This window comes from Pygocentrus nattereri, chromosome 13, assembly GCF_015220715.1.
Source record: "Pygocentrus nattereri isolate fPygNat1 chromosome 13, fPygNat1.pri, whole genome shotgun sequence".
Lineage (NCBI taxonomy): Eukaryota > Metazoa > Chordata > Actinopteri > Characiformes > Serrasalmidae > Pygocentrus > Pygocentrus nattereri.
Window position 1 is genome coordinate 15,576,305 of NC_051223.1, and position 20,337 is coordinate 15,596,641.

The window sequence follows — 20,337 nt, forward strand, 5'->3', positions numbered from 1 at the left end:
GAAATGTCAGCGTTGATAAAAAGCTGCATCTTTACTAAAACAGGCTGAACAGACTTTCAAATAGTCAAAGCAAACGTCCGCATAAAGGAATTTAAAGTAAAAAAGACCAAAAAAAATTATTAGAGTTAAAATAAATGCAAACAATGATTAATACAGTGAAAAATAACAATAAGTTCATATCTGGGATATAATATATTATTAACGCTGTTTTTGTGAGGGGAGAGGAAGTGAACCCACCTCTGAAGAAGGAATTTGTCCTGCATTAACACATTTATTTGAACCCAGTTTGGGTACATGTGGTCTTATTAAATAAACACTTTTGTTGACCTTTATTTTGTAGATATAACTGGACAAATCGTCGTTATGTGGCCAATGAGGAATGCTACAAGATAATGTATTATTACTTCAGTGGTCGCCAGATGGCGCTGTCACTCTTTTGTGTTTATTGCTATTGGTGCAAAGAACCAAACGCTTTTATGTAATTTAGAGTCTCGAACATGGTCAGAAACGTGTCTGAACACAGAAACAATTAATTCCAATAAAATAAAACCCATTAAGGTATTTGAGTCTATTAGCGTTGTTTAGTTTAAATGTATTGTCTATGATGGGAGGATCCCATGCAAATAACTAACAATAATACTGAAAGAAACGAAGGAATCAGATCAGATCACACCCCGTTCCAACTTGTCACTGTATCAGAAATATGTACTGTTATTAATGCCACGTGAACCGGACAATCCCCCCCATGTCCTGCCTTTGAAACTGTGGCCGACCCCGAGTGGCGTGTCAGCGGCCCCCTCAGGAGTGAAAACAGCCCAGCCGAACTTCTGGTAGCTGATTGGATGAGGGGAGTTGGCCTATTGAAGTTTCCGCTTTATTTCTCAGCATAGTAGTTAAGTCAATTTACAATATTGAATAAAATCCCCACAGCATCGTGAAAAACACTGCTGTCCACTCGCCGAAGCGCTTTTTCCCAATCCAACCAGAGTCCGGGCCGTTTGGATCCCCGCCAACACTGAGCCGCGGCGACACAAAGTCACGTGACTGGAATGGCGCCGCCATAGAGCTTCTCCGCTGTGACGTCATCCTCAGAACGACCGGCTGAAACAGAGCTTTTCTCTTCAGAAGCGCGTCGTTACAACAAAAACAGCGCAAGCAGGTCAGTCTGAGCCTTTCTACGCAGCTTTACTCACAGAAACAAGAAATTCACTAGTTGTTTGAGAATTGAGAACAAAGTCCACTGGGTTTGAAAAGAGTCATATTTGCTTTACACGGATTAAAAGTCAATAGAAGTGTGATGGGTAGAAGCATAGAGGGGGCTTTTATTTTGACACTGGTGTTTTGATTGATCTCGGCTTCACCCGCTATATAGTCTCGCGCAGGGAGAACGAAGTATCGTTTGATCTCGTGGGGGCAAATCTGAGCTCGGCGTCGGGAAGATCCGTGAAGCTGTATGTTGCTAATGTGCATGTTAAACTTTTGGGGAAGACCATAGGAACGTGACTGAGCCTGCTGGCGCCGTGTGTGTGCGAGAAGCCCACATTTACACAGGTACGGTTGCTGTTTAAATGCTTTGTAAATGCTGGCAGTTACGATATGTATTACTGTCGTAGTATTGTCAGGTATTGGTGGTTTTTATTAATAATAACCACAGGAGGTCCCAGTTTAGTGTCTTAATGATGGTTTGTTTATTTATTTTAAAGGGAGAGTGGGGGGCTTTCTGAATCAGCTGTGTGGCGTGACAGATATTGTGTGAGCCCCTGGGGATATCTGAAGTACTACAAAGTGAAGTTGCGCTGTGCATTCCACCTGCTACAGTTAACCGGTCTGTACGGTCAGCAACAATAGCCACTGCTTTTTCTTCTTCCCCTTTTTTAATACCTCTGCATTACATCATTTTTAAATAGTTAATAAAGGAATATTTTAGTATATTATTGGGAGGCTTTTTGACCCAGGGCAGCCCCTAATATATTTTACCCCTGGTTAATCTGGTGCCTTTTTAATTTAGGAAGGACGGTTAGGAGGCGCACGCTGAAAGGTAGAGGATATTCAGCTCATTTAAGCCGGGTTTCTGTCCCACCTATATTGAAGGTTGCTGTGTCACGTTTGGTTTATTTTTGATTTGATTAGTATGGGTGACTGGAAGTATATTTATGTAATCTCTTTTCATTGTCTACTGATTTTATTTAATCACAGTGTGTAATTTAGTATGGGGGGTTGAACCTAGGCTGGTATTGTGGTTCCTTCCTTTTTTTTATGCGTGGTTATTTTACCATTAGTAATTAATAACCCATCGAGGCCCAGATTGTGCTAGGGTGATGTGATTTTAGAAGTGGGTCTGATCGCTATGATGTGTGCAGCTGTCAAATTTTCTATCCTTAATAAACCTGTTAATATACCAGCCTCTTAACGTCTCTGCGTGCCTTATTTAGGTAATTCTTTGGGTTGGTTACCGAATAATAATCGAATCAGGTAGCCCTCGGGTCACAATTTGGAATCAGGTAGCCCTCGGGTCACAATTTGGCGTAGTCGGCAGGATTAGAGTGCTGGTGTAGCTTTTCCGAGCATATATTAACCGATTTGTTTGGGGATATTTAATATTTGATAGGGTAGCGGTGCATATAGGGTGATTTTTGGCAGAGAAGAAAACAAAAAGGGTGGAAGAAAAGCAGTGGTTATTGGTTAGCAGATCCAGTGGGACCACGGACCGGGTCGTCTGGGAAGCTGCCAGAAAGGAAGCCGCTATCAAGGAAGACTGCAGACCTGACCGCTCCTCGTGACGCTGGAAACCATTTTTTCTTTTTTCTTTCTTTTGTCTTAAGTACATTGACTCCTTTTGGTGTGTTTTTTTTTTGGGCGACATGTCTCTGCCTAATTCTGATATGGAAGAACAACTAAGGGCTTTGAACGAACGTGTGCAGCAGTTGCAAGCTGAAAATGATAGATTGAAAGCTACTGAAGGTGTTAATGTGGGTGCTAGCACCAGTAATGGGGAGGAGACACAAGCCAGTATGCGAGCAGAGGTTAGCCAAAATAGGTTTGAGCGGTATATCTACATTCCAAGAGAGAGAAAATGTCCTAGGTTTTCTGGCAAATCTGCAGATATGCCCTCAGTAGAAGATTGGGTTGAGGAGGTGCGCAGGTCTTTGGAAGGTCGTCACATGTCGCCACGTGAGCAAGCCTTATTTATATACGATCATTTAGATGGGGAAGCTAAAACGGAGATTAAATTTCGCCCAGCGAGTGAAAGAAATGATCCAGAGAAAATTCTCACCATTCTGGTTGATATTTATGGCTGTTCTAAATCTTATATTGGATTACAAAAGCAATTTTTCCACCGTCGACAGTTAGAAGGGGAGTCTTTGCGAGAATATTCGCATTCTCTTTTATCCCTAATGGAGATTATTAAACGCCAAAGCCCTAGGCCCATTGCAAATGGCGATCATTTGGTACGGGATCAATTCATTGAGTACGTCCGGGATAGCATGTTACGGCGGGAGTTAAAACGTACAGTGAGGCTTAACCCTAATGTTCCCTTTTTAACTATACGCAGTGATGCTATTCGTTGGGTAGAAGAAGGTGAGCATGGGGGATTGGCAAGGACCCGCGCATACTCCTGTGATACTCAACTTGAGGTAGTAGGTGAGTATAGGGCTGCCAGCCAAGCAGTAACGGCTCAACCTAGTAATGAATTAGCTGAATTGAAGGAGTGTTTGAAAAAGCAGCAAGCTCAACTGGATATGTTGTTGACACATTTGTCTTTGGGTAATAAGTCACCTTCTACACAGGGGGCTTCCTTGGGTCAAACTGCTCCATCTTATCCATATGATTCTTTTGGTAGGCCTATTTGTGTTCGTTGTAAGCAACCAGGCCATATTGCAAGGTTTTGTCGGGAAGGTAGAGGATCTAACCCAGTATCTAGGGGGGGTAGGTTTCCAGATAGTGGGGGATCGAGGAGCGCGGGTATTCCGTTCAAGCTGCAGGAAAACTAATACCGGCTGGTGGGGAGGGCCAACCGCCAGCTAGGCATATTGAAGGCTCCACTTTGCCCTCTAGCCCATTATCTAGATTAATGGGAGTTTGTCCTGTTATTGATGTATGCATGGGAGGGGTTTCTGTTCCTTGCTTACTAGATACAGGCTCTATGGTTACTACTGTTACTGAAACATTTTTTAATCAACATTTTCAGTCTGTTTTTAGACCCTTACAGCAATGTCGCTGGCTTCAACTTAGGGCAGCTAATGGTTTGGAAGTTCCCTATATTGGCTACTTGGAGTTGGATATGCAAGTATTAGGTAGGACCTTGGCGGCAATGGGTGTTTTGGTTATTAGAGATCCTGTTGATCCCCATAGTAAAATTCAAAAGTCTAGGGTCCCGGGATTATTGGGCATGAATGTTATCGGCCAGTGTTACCGTGAATTGTTTGAACAACATGGCTCGACTCTTTTTCAGGCCCCTCCTTTGCAGTCGGTGGGGTATGTTTGGAAGCAGGCTTTCCAAGAATGCCATCAGTTAGATTGCCTGCCTTTGAGTGGTTGCCTGGGCCCAGTGAAGGTAGCAGGACGTATGGCCATCCGCATTCCAGCAGGCTCAGTTCAATTGGTGGAAGCTATTGGCAATCAGCATGTGGGGTCATCACTACAGTCAGTATTGCTGGAGCCTGGGAACAGTAAGCTACCACCTGGCATTTTACTTTCTAGAGCCTATCTTTCTTTTAGTAGAGGCCAGACTTGGGTGCCGGTAGTTAATGTGGAGACCAGAGATGTGTGGCTACCACCCCGTACTGTGTTGGGAAGTCTATTTTTGGTAGCGCTACAAACCAAAAACCCGGTGGTGATTTTGGAGGAGAGGGTTGAAGATCAGGGGAGTGTTGCCATTATACAGGCACTACAGGTTGAGGGTCAGCCACTAGATCTGTCTAATCTTTCTTGGCCTACCTTGTCATTAGCTCAGGGGCAAAAAGGGAAAGAGTTGCTCCAACGGTATAGTGGGGTCTTTAGCCAAACTGAAGGTGATCTAGGGTGTACCAGCTTAGTACAACACGAAATTCCATTGATTGATGATACACCAGTTCGTCAACGTTATCGCAGGCTTCCACCTTCCCAGTATGAGCAAGTTAAGGCACATATTCAAGAGCTTTTAGAGAGGGAAGTGGTGCGGGTGAGCTGTAGTCCCTATTCCTCTCCAATTGTTGTGGTCCAGAAAAAGGATGGCACTCTACGGTTATGTGTTGACTACAGGCAGTTGAATACAAAGACTAGAAAGGATGCTTACCCATTACCAAGGATTGAGGAATCTTTGGATGCTTTGGCGGGTGCTCGATTGTTCTCGACCTTGGATCTGACTAGTGGATACAATCAAGTCCTTATGGCAGAAAAGGACAAGCCAAAAACAGCATTCTGCACTCCTTTCGGCCTTTTTGAGTTCAATCGAATGCCTTTTGGCCTCTGTAATGCGCCCAGTACCTTTCAGCGACTCATGGAACGTATTTTTGGAGATGAACGCTTTCAGTCTTTGTTACTGTACCTGGATGACATTGTGGTCTTTTCCTCCTCTTTTGAGTCCCACTTACAGCGTTTGGAGATGGTTTTGGGAAGATTACAACAGCACAACTTGAAACTAAAACTTGAGAAATGTCATTTCTTTCAGGATGAAGTCCATTACCTTGGACATGTGATCTCTGCCTCGGGGGTAGCGACTGACCCTGATAAGATTACCGCGGTGTCAGAATGGCAGCGTCCAACCACGGTGAAGGAACTTCGATCTTTTCTTGGGTTCGCTTCTTACTACCGGCGATTTGTCCCTCAATTTGCTAGATATGCTGCGCCGCTTCATAAATTAGTGGCCACCCTTCAAGGAGCTAAGTCGAGACCCAGACTGAGCCTACTAGATGGGCATTGGAGTGACGAATGTGAGGAGGCATTTCGCCTACTCAAAGACAAGTTGGTAACTGCACCTGTTTTGGCATATGCAGATTTTGCCAAGCCTTTTATCTTGGAAGTAGATGCAAGTCATACGGGTCTGGGGGCTGTGTTGTCACAGGAACAAGAAGGAAAACCACGTCCAGTAGCATACGCAAGCAGGGGGTTGCATCCTACAGAGAGAAATATGTCTAATTACAGTTCCATGAAATTGGAGCTTTTGGGGTTGAAATGGGCCATTACTGAGAAATTCAGAGAATACTTATTGGGGGCCAAGTTTACAGTGCTAACCGATAATAACCCTCTGAGCTATCTCCAGACTGCCAAGTTGGGTGCAGTTGAGCAGCGCTGGGCCTCACAGTTGGCTCTTTTTAATTTTGACATTAAGTATCGACCTGGAAGCACCAATAGAGCTGCTGATGCTTTGTCCCGACAACCTGACTTACCTGCACCTTCTTATATTGAAGACCTTGCTCCTGGGTTCTCTGTTCCACCCATTGGTCCAAATTTGTCTGGTGGGCCTCCGTGTGTTGGGTCCTTGGCTACTATAGACGCCCTTCCTATACGTCGAAAAGTAGATCTTGTAGCCCTCCAATCAGCGGATCCAACAATAGGAGCTTTTCTAGTGTATTGGGGGCGGGGCCGACCCCCTTCTTCTGAAGAGCGAGCAATGGAAAAGAAACCTGTACTGGGACTGGTCAAGCACTGGAAACGGATAAGAGAGAGAGGTGGGGTGCTCTACCGCCTGACTCATGGGCCAGGGGAGTACAAGGAGTTTTTGCAGTTGCTGTTACCAGAGACATTACAGGCCGAAGTATTAACTGCTCTTCATGACGACCATGGCCATCAGGGGTGTGAACGAACAGCATACCTAGTGCGGCAGAGGTGCTATTGGCCCCAGATGGGGAAGGACATCGAACGGTGGTGTCAGCAGTGTGCCCGTTGTGTAGTAGCTAAAGCTAAGTTTCCAAAGGTGCGAACTTTTCCAGGGCATTTGTCTGCCTCTAAACCTCTGGAAATCCTTGCTATAGATTTCACTTTGCTTGAGAAGGCCAGCGATGGTCGAGAGAATGTACTGGTGGTGACAGATGTTTTTTCAAAATTCACACAGGCATTCCCTACTTCTGACCAAAAAGCCAACACTGTGGTACGTACCCTGATCGAGAAGTGGTTTTATGTGTATGGGGTGCCGCAACGAATACACTCGGATCAAGGCCGGTGCTTTGAAGGTGAGATGCTAAAAGCATTATGTAAATTGTATGGGATACAGAAAAGTCGAACAACACCATACCACCCTGAAGGTAATGGGCAGTGCGAAAGGTTTAACCGCACTATGCATGATTTACTGAGAACCTTGCCCGTGGAGAAAAAACGAAGATGGCCACAACAGTTACCCCAGTTATTGTTTGCATATAACACCACTGTGCATCAGTCAACAGGCCACACCCCATACGAATTGATGTTTGGGAGGAAACCTCAACTACCCATTGACGCACTGCTGGGCGTTGCGGAAGAAGAAATTGTGGAGGGTATGGTAGGAGATTGGGTGCAAGAGCAGCAAGAGTTCCTACGGTTTGCTTATGCAAGTGCACAGCGGCAACTAACAGCAGCCACCAGGCGGCAAGTACCGACCTCATTAAAGGGGATTGCCCCTGTGCTTCCTTATGGTACTATAGTCTATAGAAGGAATCACCTTCAAGGTCGGAATAAGATTCAAGACATCTGGGATAGTACGCCGTATGAAGTGGTGAAGTGCCTGGATGGAGGTGGCAGAGTTTACACCATTAGGCAAGTAGACGGTCTAGGTCCTACCAGAAACCTGCACCGGTCTGAATTACGAGTGGTCCCGGGACAAGTTACATCCCCAGTGGCTTCACAGAGAGAACACTCGAGTAGGGTTGAATCAGTGGAGGAGCATTCTACAGAAAGTAGTAGTGAAGAGGATTCAATTTTTGGCCAGTGGATGGTGAGGCAAGAGGCTGTTCCAGAGTTAGACCTGAACATAGAGCCAGTAGGAAACCTTGTCCCACCAGAGCCTGAGTTATCCCCGTCAGTGGCATCAGTGCCAGTACGACGTTCAGCCCGGAAAACGGCCGGCCAGCATTCGAATTTGTATAACCTCCCACGATCAGTCACCTTCCAGCATGAGGAGGTAGGGGCTACAGCTCAGCCCAGTCTTAATACAGTCCAGTGTTTCTTTAGACCATGGTAACCCTTGTGGTTTGTTTGTCACCGGGACGGTGACATTTCAAAGTAGGGGTGGATGTGATGGGTAGAAGCATAGAGGGGGCTTTTATTTTGACACTGGTGTTTTGATTGATCTCGGCTTCACCCGCTATATAGTCTCGCGCAGGGAGAACGAAGTATCGTTTGATCTCGTGGGGGCAAATCTGAGCTCGGCGTCGGGAAGATCCGTGAAGCTGTATGTTGCTAATGTGCATGTTAAACTTTTGGGGAAGACCATAGGAACGTGACTGAGCCTGCTGGCGCCGTGTGTGTGCGAGAAGCCCACATTTACACAGGTACGGTTGCTGTTTAAATGCTTTGTAAATGCTGGCAGTTACGATATGTATTACTGTCGTAGTATTGTCAGGTATTGGTGGTTTTTATTAATAATAACCACAGGAGGTCCCAGTTTAGTGTCTTAATGATGGTTTGTTTATTTATTTTAAAGGGAGAGTGGGGGGCTTTCTGAATCAGCAGTGTGGCGTGACAGATATTGTGTGAGCCCCTGGGGATATCTGAAGTACTACAAAGTGAAGTTGCGCTGTGCATTCCACCTGCTACAGTTAACCGGTCTGTACGGTCAGCAACAATAGCCACTGCTTTTTCTTCTTCCCCTTTTTTAATACCTCTGCATTACATCATTTTTAAATAGTTAATAAAGGAATATTTTAGTATATTATTGGGAGGCTTTTTGACCCAGGGCAGCCCCTAATATATTTTACCCCTGGTTAATCTGGTGCCTTTTTAATTTAGGAAGGACGGTTAGGAGGCGCACGCTGAAAGGTAGAGGATATTCAGCTCATTTAAGCCGGGTTTCTGTCCCACCTATATTGAAGGTTGCTGTGTCACGTTTGGTTTATTTTTGATTTGATTAGTGTGGGTGACGAAGTATATTTATGTAATCTCTTTTCATTGTCTACTGATTTTATTTAATCACAGTGTGTAATTTAGTATGGGGGGTTGAACCTAGGCTGGTATTGTGGTTCCTTCCTTTTTTTTATGCGTGGTTATTTTACCATTAGTAATTAATAACCCATCGAGGCCCAGATTGTGCTAGGGTGATGTGATTTTAGAAGTGGGTCTGATCGCTATGATGTGTGCAGCTGTCAAATTTTCTATCCTTAATAAACCTGTTAATATACCAGCCTCTTAACGTCTCTGCGTGCCTTATTTAGGTAATTCTTTGGGTTGGTTACCGAATAATAATCGAATCAGGTAGCCCTCGGGTCACAATTTGGAATCAGGTAGCCCTCGGGTCACAGAAGTTAATTTTGTATATGAAGGAATTCAGTGGCGAAACTGCGATTTTGTGAACTGTAAATTCTTCATTATAAAGGTTTCACTAACTGCAGTATGTCAAAAATATTGACTTCGTTTTTGAAAATCTTAATGTAGATTATTATTATTATTATTATTATTATTATTATTATTATTATTATTATTATTATTATTGACAATGTCTCAAAATAATAACGTGTTCTTAAAATATTGACCTACCCCCCAAATAATTACTTCTTTTTATATAATGGTCATGTGTTATTATGAAATGGGATCATTTGCGAGAGAAGCGGGAATTAACGAAGGAGGACAAAAGTGAGGAACAGCTGCTAAAGGAAATGAAGAAGCAGACAAAGGAGGAACAGCAGACAGAGAGAAGAGAGAGTCAGGAGGCAATAGAGAGCGGAAAAGAAGTTCTCATTGAGATGGAGAACCTGCAGGTGAGACTCAAGCCCACCTACTAAATGGGCCTGTAGAAAAAGGACACGGGTGAAGAGTCAGGGTTAAAACTGTGAGCGTCATTCCCCAAACGTTCTTAAAAAAACTCACCTACGCAGTGTTGAAGCAGATTAACTGATCTGTCTTCATTAGGGATTTGTTGTTAGGTAAGAACAGAATCTACACACAAAGGTGCGAACAGTCTATAAGAACACATCATGAATCTGACGTAGACTTTTTTAGGACCTTTCTCAAGAAAAATGAAAGAAAAAAACTTAAATTGGTGAATGAAGCCCAGTGTCTTCAACTTACTTAACCCTTACAATCCCAGGCTTATAAGGCCTATTATTCAGTAACTACAGGGCTTCAATGCAAACTGGCTGAGTTATTCTTAGAATTAGGAAGTGTGTAATAAAACTTTGGACCCTGGTCCAAAGATTAAGGGGTTAATCTTTTTGAACGCTGTGCTTATTATTCAGGAACTATTATTCATTTTTGAATAAATACTTTTTATACATCTACTAAATGCAAACATATCACTGTTTTTAACTAATATATTTAAACAAAGTCATATTTCTCAGGGGCTGATGAAGTCTGGACGGTTGTTTAGATGCAGATCTAGAACTTATGCATTCTTTTTTTAAGGTTGAATAACTCTGTAGGTAACGTGGTTAGATTATATAATATGTACACTTTATGAAGCAAAAGCATGTCTTAATCTCTCAGATGGAACGAGCAAAATGTGGTGCAGAGAGTGCTGTCCAGTGTTCTGTCCAGTGTTCACTCCAGATTTATGTCCATCATGGAGGTAATTACATCCTCTCACACTGTGCAAAAATATAGGTTTACATGATTTTTTAAAATGGAAAGCTGAGATTGTTTTTGAAAACAATTAACAGTATTTGAGCCAAGGAGTTTTAACGAATCGTTTCACCGTTAAAATGATTTTTGTACAGATTAAAAAATTAATTGAGCACTTTATTTACTGGATATCTGTATATTTTTGTTTGTTTACCTGTTTATCTCTGCTCTGCAGTTCCGAAAAAAATTCTCAATGCAGCCTGTTCAGCATGAGCAAGAGGAGTTGAAGGATAAGTCTCCACCTCATCCATTGGTGCCACTCGGCGCTCTGGTTTGTACTTTTAATTTTATGAGCCTAATGATTAAAATAATGAATTATCTCTGTATTTCAGCATTTTACACCTAGGCTCTCCCACTGTCCACATCATGGGAAGCTATCAAGTATAAAATCATCTTAATGGTGAAAATATTAGCAAATGATGTAAATGGGTGTCTTTTTGCTTTTTTCCTTCCACAGACTGGGGTCCTGACCATACACATACGAAGCTGCAGAGACTTCATGAAAACCAGTATCCTTAGAGTTTATTCCAGTCTATGTGTTGTCTGTGGGTTTGTGCTGATTCTGTCTGCATGGATCAATTGTGCTGGTTCTGGTTTGGCAGTTTTCCTGAGCCCTGCACCAGCTCATATACAGAAAGGCACTCTATGTGTTGTGAGGATCACTGTGGGGAGAATGGTGAAGAGCTCCCTGCTGCTCCCTTCGAAGACATCATCGCTTTCAATGAAGTGAAACACTTCATACAGGTCAGTATTACTTATCAGTGTCTGCTTCTTTTCTAAAATAGACAGATAAATAAAGTTAAAATTGAAGATACTCTGGACATTAAATTTGCATATCAATCAAATTATGCTAATTTTCAATGCCATCTTAAGGGCTGTATTATTACTTGATTCGCACAAATGAATTTTATTAGATGAGCACTCACAGGGGTGAATGATCGAGTGAATTTAAGTGCTCACTTCATGGGCAGAAGTCACAAATCAGTGCAATCTGCAGTTGCTGTTTCAAACCTGGAAATATGCAATTAAAATTAGTGTTAAAATGCTTTGAAATGCTTCATATTTTTCATATGCTTCATATTCTTAAAACAATTATTTAAATAATACTTACATAAACATTTATAATTAATAATTTACTAAATAGATACTTTTAGCTCTAAAATTCAGTTGGGTGAGCCACACATATGACCACACCCATCACCCATCTTTAACCATTATGTTGCTTGCAACCATAGTCTGTTGTAACAAACTACTTTGCTTACCAGAAGAATTACATATTGCAACTATTATTCACTATGACTCTATCAGTTTACTTGATCATAGTGTATATTGTTGCTGTTTTTCACTGCAAATTCAGTTACATATGGCCTCTTTTGTCTTATTTTATTATTGAAATATTTAAAGATTAGACACTATCGGTAGATAATGTTACCACTTTAAATCATATTTGCTTCAGTGTTTCATATTTTCATCAAATTGACATATTTCTCTTTTTCTCTCTGTCAGTAATGTGACGATCCCTTGCAGACCATCCTCTGTCAACATCGTGTCCTCTCTGATGGAACAAGATGCACAGAGAGACAGAGAGTGCAGGATATCTGCTGGTGTAATGGACTGCATGGATAGGAGAGGCAGGTCAGTGTCGAACTTCTTCAAGGCCTAAGCTGACAGTAGCATGGAGAAGCCACACAATGAACTTGGTCTACGCCAGGGCAAAGTATATAGTGATTCTGTGCTGTAATTTATATCACATAAATGTAGAGCTGCAACTAACGGTTTTGATAAATTAGTCAGCTCATTATGACTTTGATAAGTCAGTCAGTCATTGAAAGAGTACAGTTGTAGGAGTCTTAATAATTGAATATTTCACAAGATTATACAGTGTTTTATAAATAAACTACACATAGTTTTTTCTTACTATATAGTTCAAATGCCCTGTGACCCAGAAAGAAAAGCAGCTTCGAAGATTTAAAAAAAAAAAAGGCACAGCAACAGTTCTGTGTTCCCCTCCAGAGTGCTGTTTTACTCAGTGTGAATGGGGCAGAAAGAGTAAAGGAGCAACACATAAACAAATCCTTTATGGCAGTACGATCACTATGCAGGCAGGTTGATTGTACAAGAGCTTTGCATTGCTGTTCATATTGTTTCTCCTCTAATGATAAAGCAAAAATAAATGAAATAGTTCTGTGTGGTTGGTAACATTAAATAATCATATCTGCTATTGCTGAGCACACAGAAACAGCTCGGTCATCACCTATGATACTATATATCTGAGTTCTATGAATGAAAGTAAGCATTCTACACCCATGAGAGCTTGGCAAACAAATCTCTAATATGGATGGAATTAAAGTATGTATAGTAGACATTTTCTTTGATATCACATAAATGTTATTCCAACATCAGTGGAGAGAGGGATGGCAGCTTTTACAAGGGGGTGGCTTTCGTCATGATCAATTGTTTTGATCTTACCCATAACAGTCATTCTGCCATGGTGAGTCAGCTCGGTTTTACACACCAGATAGGAAACTCTCTTTTTAGATGACCTTAAAGTGGCATTTCTATATTTATTTTTTGTCATGCACAGCCTTGTACTATATTCTCCACCACTTATATTTTCCCTCTTGTTATTTAGTGATGTAAATGAGACGTTGATATGACTTCAATCTAACATTCATAATTGGATTTCTTGCTAACAGTCTTTCATTATCAGTGTTGTCAGTGATGTTGACTAGTTGTTGCAGCTCTACATAATAGGCTTGAACAGTTTAAGCATTCCCAATGTTGACTTAACTTTCATGAGAATCCTTGTTATGTGGTAATGACAAATTTGGGAAAATCTAACAATCCATGACCCTCTATGGTTTTATTGGTGTTTTCCAGGTTGTCACAGCTTCATAAAACCTTGGAGGAGTGTGAGACAGGAGAGCATAGGGTGCAGTCACTGGAGAGGTTGATTTTGAAGACAGGAACTCTCACCAGCTCTTCCTACAAAACATGCTTACTACTTCTGTATCACTCCAGTGCTAGTATGGTGTATTGTTGTATTAGATAGACTTACTGTCAAAGTAAGGTAGTGTTGTCTGTAACAGTTCCAGTCTAAAGAGAAGGAAGAGAGGAGAAGAGAGGAGAAGAGGGAAGACGATAAGCCAGAGGAGAGAGTGGAAAAAGGCAAAGCGAAATGTAAGACGAGGAAGTAAAACAAGACCTCACAGTCTGCTCAGCTGGCCTTACATGTTCTTTGATGGCCTCCCAGTCTCCTGCAGATGAAACTCAAGTATAAGTGAAAGGTTAGATCATTTTAATTACATTTTTTCATGCATAGAAAGAAGCGGCCAATTCTTGAAGCCAGGGCAGGCCCTTCCATTAGGCGCTATAGGCAAATGCTAGGGGCGCTCGTGTGCATGTGTTTTTTTTGTTTTTTTTTTTACAAATGAGCAATTAATAAATATGAAAACATGCAAAGTCCACGTAATCATAACTTCATTGTTTAATAATATTAGTCAAATTAATAATTATTATAATAACAACACACAACACCTATCACCTCTGCACACCTCGTTACTGTTTCTCTGTGAGGAAAAAGACAACGCCACAGAGTGAGTGACATCTCCCCGTAAAGATGTCTAAAAGGCAGAAGTCCTCTGGTGCCCAGGGCAGAAAAAGGAGAAAAGAGGAGGAAGAAAGGTGGCGAACAGAGGTAATATAATATGGTGAATTAAACATATGTATGTTGTACAGTAAAAGTTCCCTTCAGAAAAATAGTTACTAGCTAGCAACTGATGGCATCAGTTACCCCCTTCCCTAAACTCATTAAAGAAAAGACCCACCCGCCATTTGCACTAAATAAGCAGGTCTTAATCCTCCTTGATTAGAGACTCTCTACAATAAGCAGAAAGTTGTTCTCTGCACTACTTTATGTAAAATAGTTTTAAAATATTTTTTGTGCAACACCTTTATATTTATTTATTGTTATATGGATATATTTATAATTAATTTACTTTTTATTTGTTTCTTTAATACTGATTTTACTGTTTTACTGTTGTTTTCGTTCTAAAATGAAAAAAACTCAAAAACATAAAGCTTTGCAGTGTCTGTGTGAGTGTATAAACCCGATGATTGATGATGCAGGGGGCACCAACCAAAATCTCGCCTAGGGCACCACATTGGTCAGGGCCGGCTCTGCTTGAAGCCCCTCTCTTAGTCAACTTCAGAAGAAAAATAACATGTCTTGTTGTTGAAAGAGAATATCATTAGATACAGGTAGGAACCCAGAAGGAACAAGAACCATTCCTTAATATCTGCAGTATTCAGCCTTATTAAAATTCTTATCCATGAAAAAGGCCATTAATGGGGGTGGGTATGACACTGTCTTTTATGTATTTACTTATTTGGTTAATCATCTATTTACATACAGATCTTTACCAGTGCTTTGCATGTCTCATCTAGAAAACAAACTGTCCAGCCTATGACCAGCTGCTGGTAATCCCTTCCTTGTTGCCGGAACCGTTGAAAAACCTCAGACACAGGTAGAAGGTGCGATCATTTTCATTCATTGTTTCCATACATGGATAGACGTGGCCCTTTCCTGCAGCTCCTTTGTTGACCACATTTCATAACTTTTCAAGGCTTAGGACAGAATGTATACATATATTGCTTTCATTACACCCATCCCAAGCCTTAAAAGGAATTTCGACTGTTGGTCTGTTTTGCCTCACAGTACAAAATCAAGTGAGGTGTCTGAAGGTTGAATGTTGATGGGCCACAGTTTTATAGCTGCTCAGCCAGATTTCTCCTCTGATGACCTCCCAGTCTTCTGCTTTGATGGTCTCCCCAGTCTCCAGCTCAACCAGACTCCCTGTCTTTCATCCTACATTGGGTCTCATCAGCTACAGCTCCATCCTATTTCTGCCTACTCAAAGTTCCAAACACCTTTTTCTTCTTCATTGTACATTTCTCAAATGCATTTTTAAAACTTCCTCAGTGTTTACAGTTCTCTGCTATTCCTTGTGTTTTGGTCCTTGCTCTGTTTTCTTGGTTTTAGATTATGGATTTCTCTTGTCTGCCTGCCTACCTGTGTACAGACCTCTGCCTGTGCCCATGATGAAGAGTACTGGAAGCCCTCACATGTGGGCTGCCTACACAGATCCAGCACCAGGTATGGAAATTGGGTTGATGTCAGCAGAAAGGTCTGCATCATATATTGGAGAGAAAAACAGAATGAACCCGATCCAATGTGTTAATTTTAAATCTAACTGAAATAGCTACATTGCCAATTTTTCTTTTTCTGTCTTTATCTCTCTCTGTCTCATGACTCCTTGCCCACTACCATGTCCAGTCTGATGCAGCAATGTGCATGGAAAAGAGAAGTGCAGGATGTCTGCTGGCGTAATGGACTGCACGGACAGGAGAGGCAAGTCATTGTCGAGCTTCTTCAAAGCCAACTTGAGACTTGCATGGATGAGCTACACTAAACTTGGTCTAGGCCAGGGCAAATTTTAAAGTGATGGTAATAGAGTGTGGAGTTGATAACTAATTCCGTAATGGCTTAATCAGTCCATCATTACCTTGATTAAGCAATTAATTGGTAAAAGATAAATGCACCAAATAAAAAAATTAAAAATACAAGGAATATTCTTGCTCCATATGTTACGTCATATTTGCAAAAAAATTAAATTAGCACTATAATTAACAGCATTGTAACATATCTTTATTGTCCTATTAACAGATACTGTAAGTTTAATCAGTGGTCAGTTTGGGGAGATGTGGGACTACTCCAGAAACATCCAGGGTAATTTGGTGTGTAAATCTGGGCAGAACTAAAATATGTATAACAGAGATCTAAGATCACGAACATCTAATCGTATCACTTAATTACATTAATCCAAAGACCAATGAAAAGGGGCAGCAGTTTTATAAGTGGGATGATTTTTGTCACTTTTCTTTAAACAGAGGGATGAGATCCCTGTGCATCCCTTTTCAAATTGTTCCCTAAAGTGCAAAACTGCAAAAAGGCCCAAAAATTGGGCAAGAGTTTCAATACAGGCAGTGAAAAACTACTGGCAATGCTTTGCAAAGAGAACATTGTTTGAACATTGTTTATAAGTAGAGAAATCACGAGAAGGATGAACATGTTACCACTGACAGGCTGTTGTAGCTCTATATAATAGGCATGGACAGTTTTTGATTTAACATTCATGAGAATCCTTTTGATGAGGTAATGTTACACATTTGAGGAAATCTAACAAACCATGATTTGAGCCAGAGATGAACAACTCATTGTTTGTTTTTTATATCTTTTCCAGGCTGTCACAACTTACATAAAACCTTGGAGGAGTGTGAGACAGGAGAGGATAGGATGCAGTTTTCTGGCGAGTTTTATCTTGTAGATGGGAACTCACAACAGCTCTCCCTGCAGAATAAACCAGAGCTCTGAGGTGTGTGGGTGTGGAGATGCACATGCTTACCACTTCTGTATAACTCCAGTTCTAGTGTGGTGTTTAGATATGTTTAAAGTGTGTTAATGTTGTATGTGACAGGTCTTGCCTAAAGAAGAGGAAGAGAGATGAGGAAGATTGTGACAACAGCAAAACCTGTCTCCCTGTCTCAGCTGGATTAATAACTTATTTTAATTACTTGATTTAGCTCTAATAAATAAATTAACTACACTGAATGACAACTGTATAAATTATATACAGATATTCACACAAAACCATAGGTTCACTTTTTAAAATACTTTTATTTTACTACTCTTTTGTTTGACTCCTATGACACTGAAGTCATTTCCGTCTCTCAGATGGAATTTTGAAGAAGCAAAAAGATCAGATTTTAATACAATTATTGACTTTAGTTTTTAGTATGTTGAATGGAAATCCTAAAAGTAAATTTCCCGATATTCAGAAATAATAACATTTCAGCAATGATTAGTTTTACTTTACTATCATGTGTTTTAAACAATGAAAAGCTCACAGGCACCTCTCTTTACACATAACCCCCTCAAACACATTAGACAGTGTACCCAATTTATACCACGGCAAGAAACAGTAAACTACACAACCAACACACAACTTATTAAAAATGCATCCCTGAGTGGGAGTTGAATTAGCAGCTGTTCATGTTCAGCATTCTGATACCCTGAGTGTAAAAACTGTCCTTAAACTGTCCTTACTTGTTGCAGAAGTCAGTGGTTCCTCCTACCTGATGGGTGGAAACAGACTAAAAGCAGGATGGTGGAATCTGGTGATCTCCTGCTTGTTTGGAATGAAAACCTGCACAGGTTGTGTTTTTTTAATGATGGTTTTAGAGTGAACTTCCCACATTAGATCACTAGAGACGTGTAAGCCAGGCTGTCTCTAACTGCTTTCCATCTCCACGTTTCCACCATTTACAGTAATAGAAATATGAGCTGAGTTGTTCCTTCACAAATCTACTATAAATACTTTAGTTTTGCTGATGTTTAAGGCAAAGCAAGTTTATTATAAAGCACACTTTATACACAATGTAGTACAGAGGATTACAATCAGAGTAAAAATGATAGATGAGAATAAAATGAATGCAGATATGTAATTAAAGTACTGAACTGAAAGGAAAAGAGAATAAAGAGTAAAGGATGGAAAGATACAAAGTGAAATTGTTAGAGAGTATGAAAGGTGAACAGATGTGTTGTCTGCTTTTGAAAATGGCTGGAGTGCACGTCTGGGCATTTATTCCACCTGACTGATGGTGGTTGCCTCACCATGTTTTGTTCTGGTTCTAAATACTGGTGACTGGTCAGACTCTAGTGAGCTGAGATGTCTAGCAGGCCTGTGTTTTTATGGGATGTCAGCGGTGTATTTAGGTTTAGCCCATTCGGTGATTTGTAGACATGCAGCAGTGTTTTAAATTGAATTTGGGAATAAACTGATAAATCTGATATTTGCTTCTGACTTTCGAAAGCTTTTTGCAGGGAGTCGGTTTTAGAAGGGGGTGTTCACCTTTAGTGTCTATTGGTCAACTGATTTAGAGTGACGGGTCCTCTGGCACTTAGCCACGCCCACTCTGAGCCAACACTGCTCAGAGGAATGTTGGTCTCATTTCTTTTAAACTGGTTAATTGTAATGCATGTTTGGGGTCCTGTTTAACCCTGTGTGCAAACATATATTTGGGAAGTTGAAGTATTTTGGATAAACTTATTTAACAAACCTGCAGCTGTTAACTAGTTAACTAGCCTAACAGTGCCCAGTAAAAGACGAGCTTTTCAGCTGTGTGAATTTCTTCCCTCTGGTTACAGCGACCCGCAGCTCTGCTCGGTTTATCATACAGCACGGTTCGTAGGTCTGCTAAGGTAGCCGTAGTGAGAGGGAGTGAGCTAATATACTAGTTCGTGGATGCATTCCGAAAACTATAAAAACGCAATTAATAATGTAAAATATTAATATTTTATATGATTTTTTATTTATAACACTTAATTCATCTCCATAATGACACAGAAAAGGCCACCAGTGACGACCACAGAGATCCAGCGCGGCAGAATGCGACGTGCAGCGTTAAGCCGACAGGAACTGGAATGGGAGCGTGTTTAGGGTGAAATACACTGAAACACGTGCACACGTACACACACACACACACACACACACGCTGCTCGCACACACCACTAAAAGGCTTTCACACCAGCGAACTTGTAGAGAGGAGAATCCCGTCAGCAATGTGTTCCGGGTTTCTCAAATGCCAGGGGGCGCTCCTGAGCGAGTCCAAAATGAACGGGTTGATATGGAGCATTTGAGCAAAATCAAAGTTTATAAATGCTTAAACATTTTTAATGCAAAAGAATACAATCAAACTCGAGTTATAGGACCGGCCACTTTATTAGGTGCTAGTAAAAGGCTGGACCCCCTTTGCCTTCAGAACTACCTGAATTCTTCGTGGCAGACTTTCAACAAGGTGTGGGAAACATTCCTCAGAGATTTTGGTTGGTTATTTGAGTTCCTGTTGCCTTTCTATCATCTCGAACCAGTCTGCCCATTCTCCTCTGACCCCTCACATAAACAAGGCATTTTCGTCCACACAACTGCTGCTCAGTGAGTATTTCCTCTTTTTCTGACCATTCTCTGTAAATCCTAGAGATGGTTGTGTGTGTGAAAACCCCAGCAGATCAGCAGTTTCTGAAATACTCAGACCAGCCCGTCTGGCACCAACAACCACGCCATTAACCTAATTTCTACAGAGAATAAACCAAAGTATGTGCACCAAGGAGCACCCAAGACATGGAGGTTTTCACTACCGTTATATTGAAGGATTTCTTCTCCTTTTTTAGTTTATTTCCCAACACAGGAGTCATCTTTGTATCTGAGCTGTTAGGTCTGTAGACTTAGACTAGATCTAGACCTAGATCTTAGATTTTATTCAGTATCCCTCATAATGTAATGTGTGCAGCTGCTAAAAACTGGACACATTTCCTAATTTATACATAAACTCTGTGTCTCTTTACCACGTATGGTAACACAACAATCTACATCATCAAATGTAATAATAGTTTCGAAACAATATACATTATTTCTCTTTGGCAATCCAATGTTCTTTTTGTTTTGATTTCTCCTCTCAATATCTCCTCATCCAAAATATCTTAATATGTTATAA

The 20,337-nt window shown here is 41.1% G+C and overlaps 2 long non-coding RNA genes across 6 annotated transcripts; both read left to right on the top strand.

Moving 5' to 3' along the window:
• The first annotated feature begins 1,110 nt into the window (after positions 1–1,110).
• On the top strand, positions 1,111–16,137 carry LOC108410722. Of its 4 annotated transcripts, none has more exons than XR_005131321.1 (10): positions 1,111–1,159; positions 10,591–10,672; positions 10,901–10,996; positions 11,183–11,234; positions 11,349–11,469; positions 12,232–12,360; positions 13,606–14,422; positions 15,172–15,258; positions 15,443–15,880; positions 16,061–16,137. It is a non-coding gene; the product is annotated as an uncharacterized LOC108410722 (long non-coding RNA). The 4 variants fall into 4 exon arrangements; XR_005131322.1 differs by lacking the exon at positions 1,111–1,159 and adding an exon at positions 9,644–9,866; XR_005131323.1 differs by lacking the exon at positions 1,111–1,159 and having other exon boundaries at positions 9,646–10,672; positions 13,606–14,012; positions 14,309–14,422.
• An 888-nt stretch (positions 16,138–17,025) lies between these two features.
• LOC108410723 lies at positions 17,026–19,456 on the top strand. 2 transcript variants are annotated; one of them, XR_005131324.1, is made up of 3 exons: positions 17,026–17,159; positions 17,262–17,998; positions 19,191–19,456. It is a non-coding gene; the product is annotated as an uncharacterized LOC108410723 (long non-coding RNA). The 2 variants fall into 2 exon arrangements; XR_001856506.2 differs by lacking the exon at positions 19,191–19,456 and having other exon boundaries at positions 17,262–18,634.
• Positions 19,457–20,337: the final 881 nt, after the last annotated feature.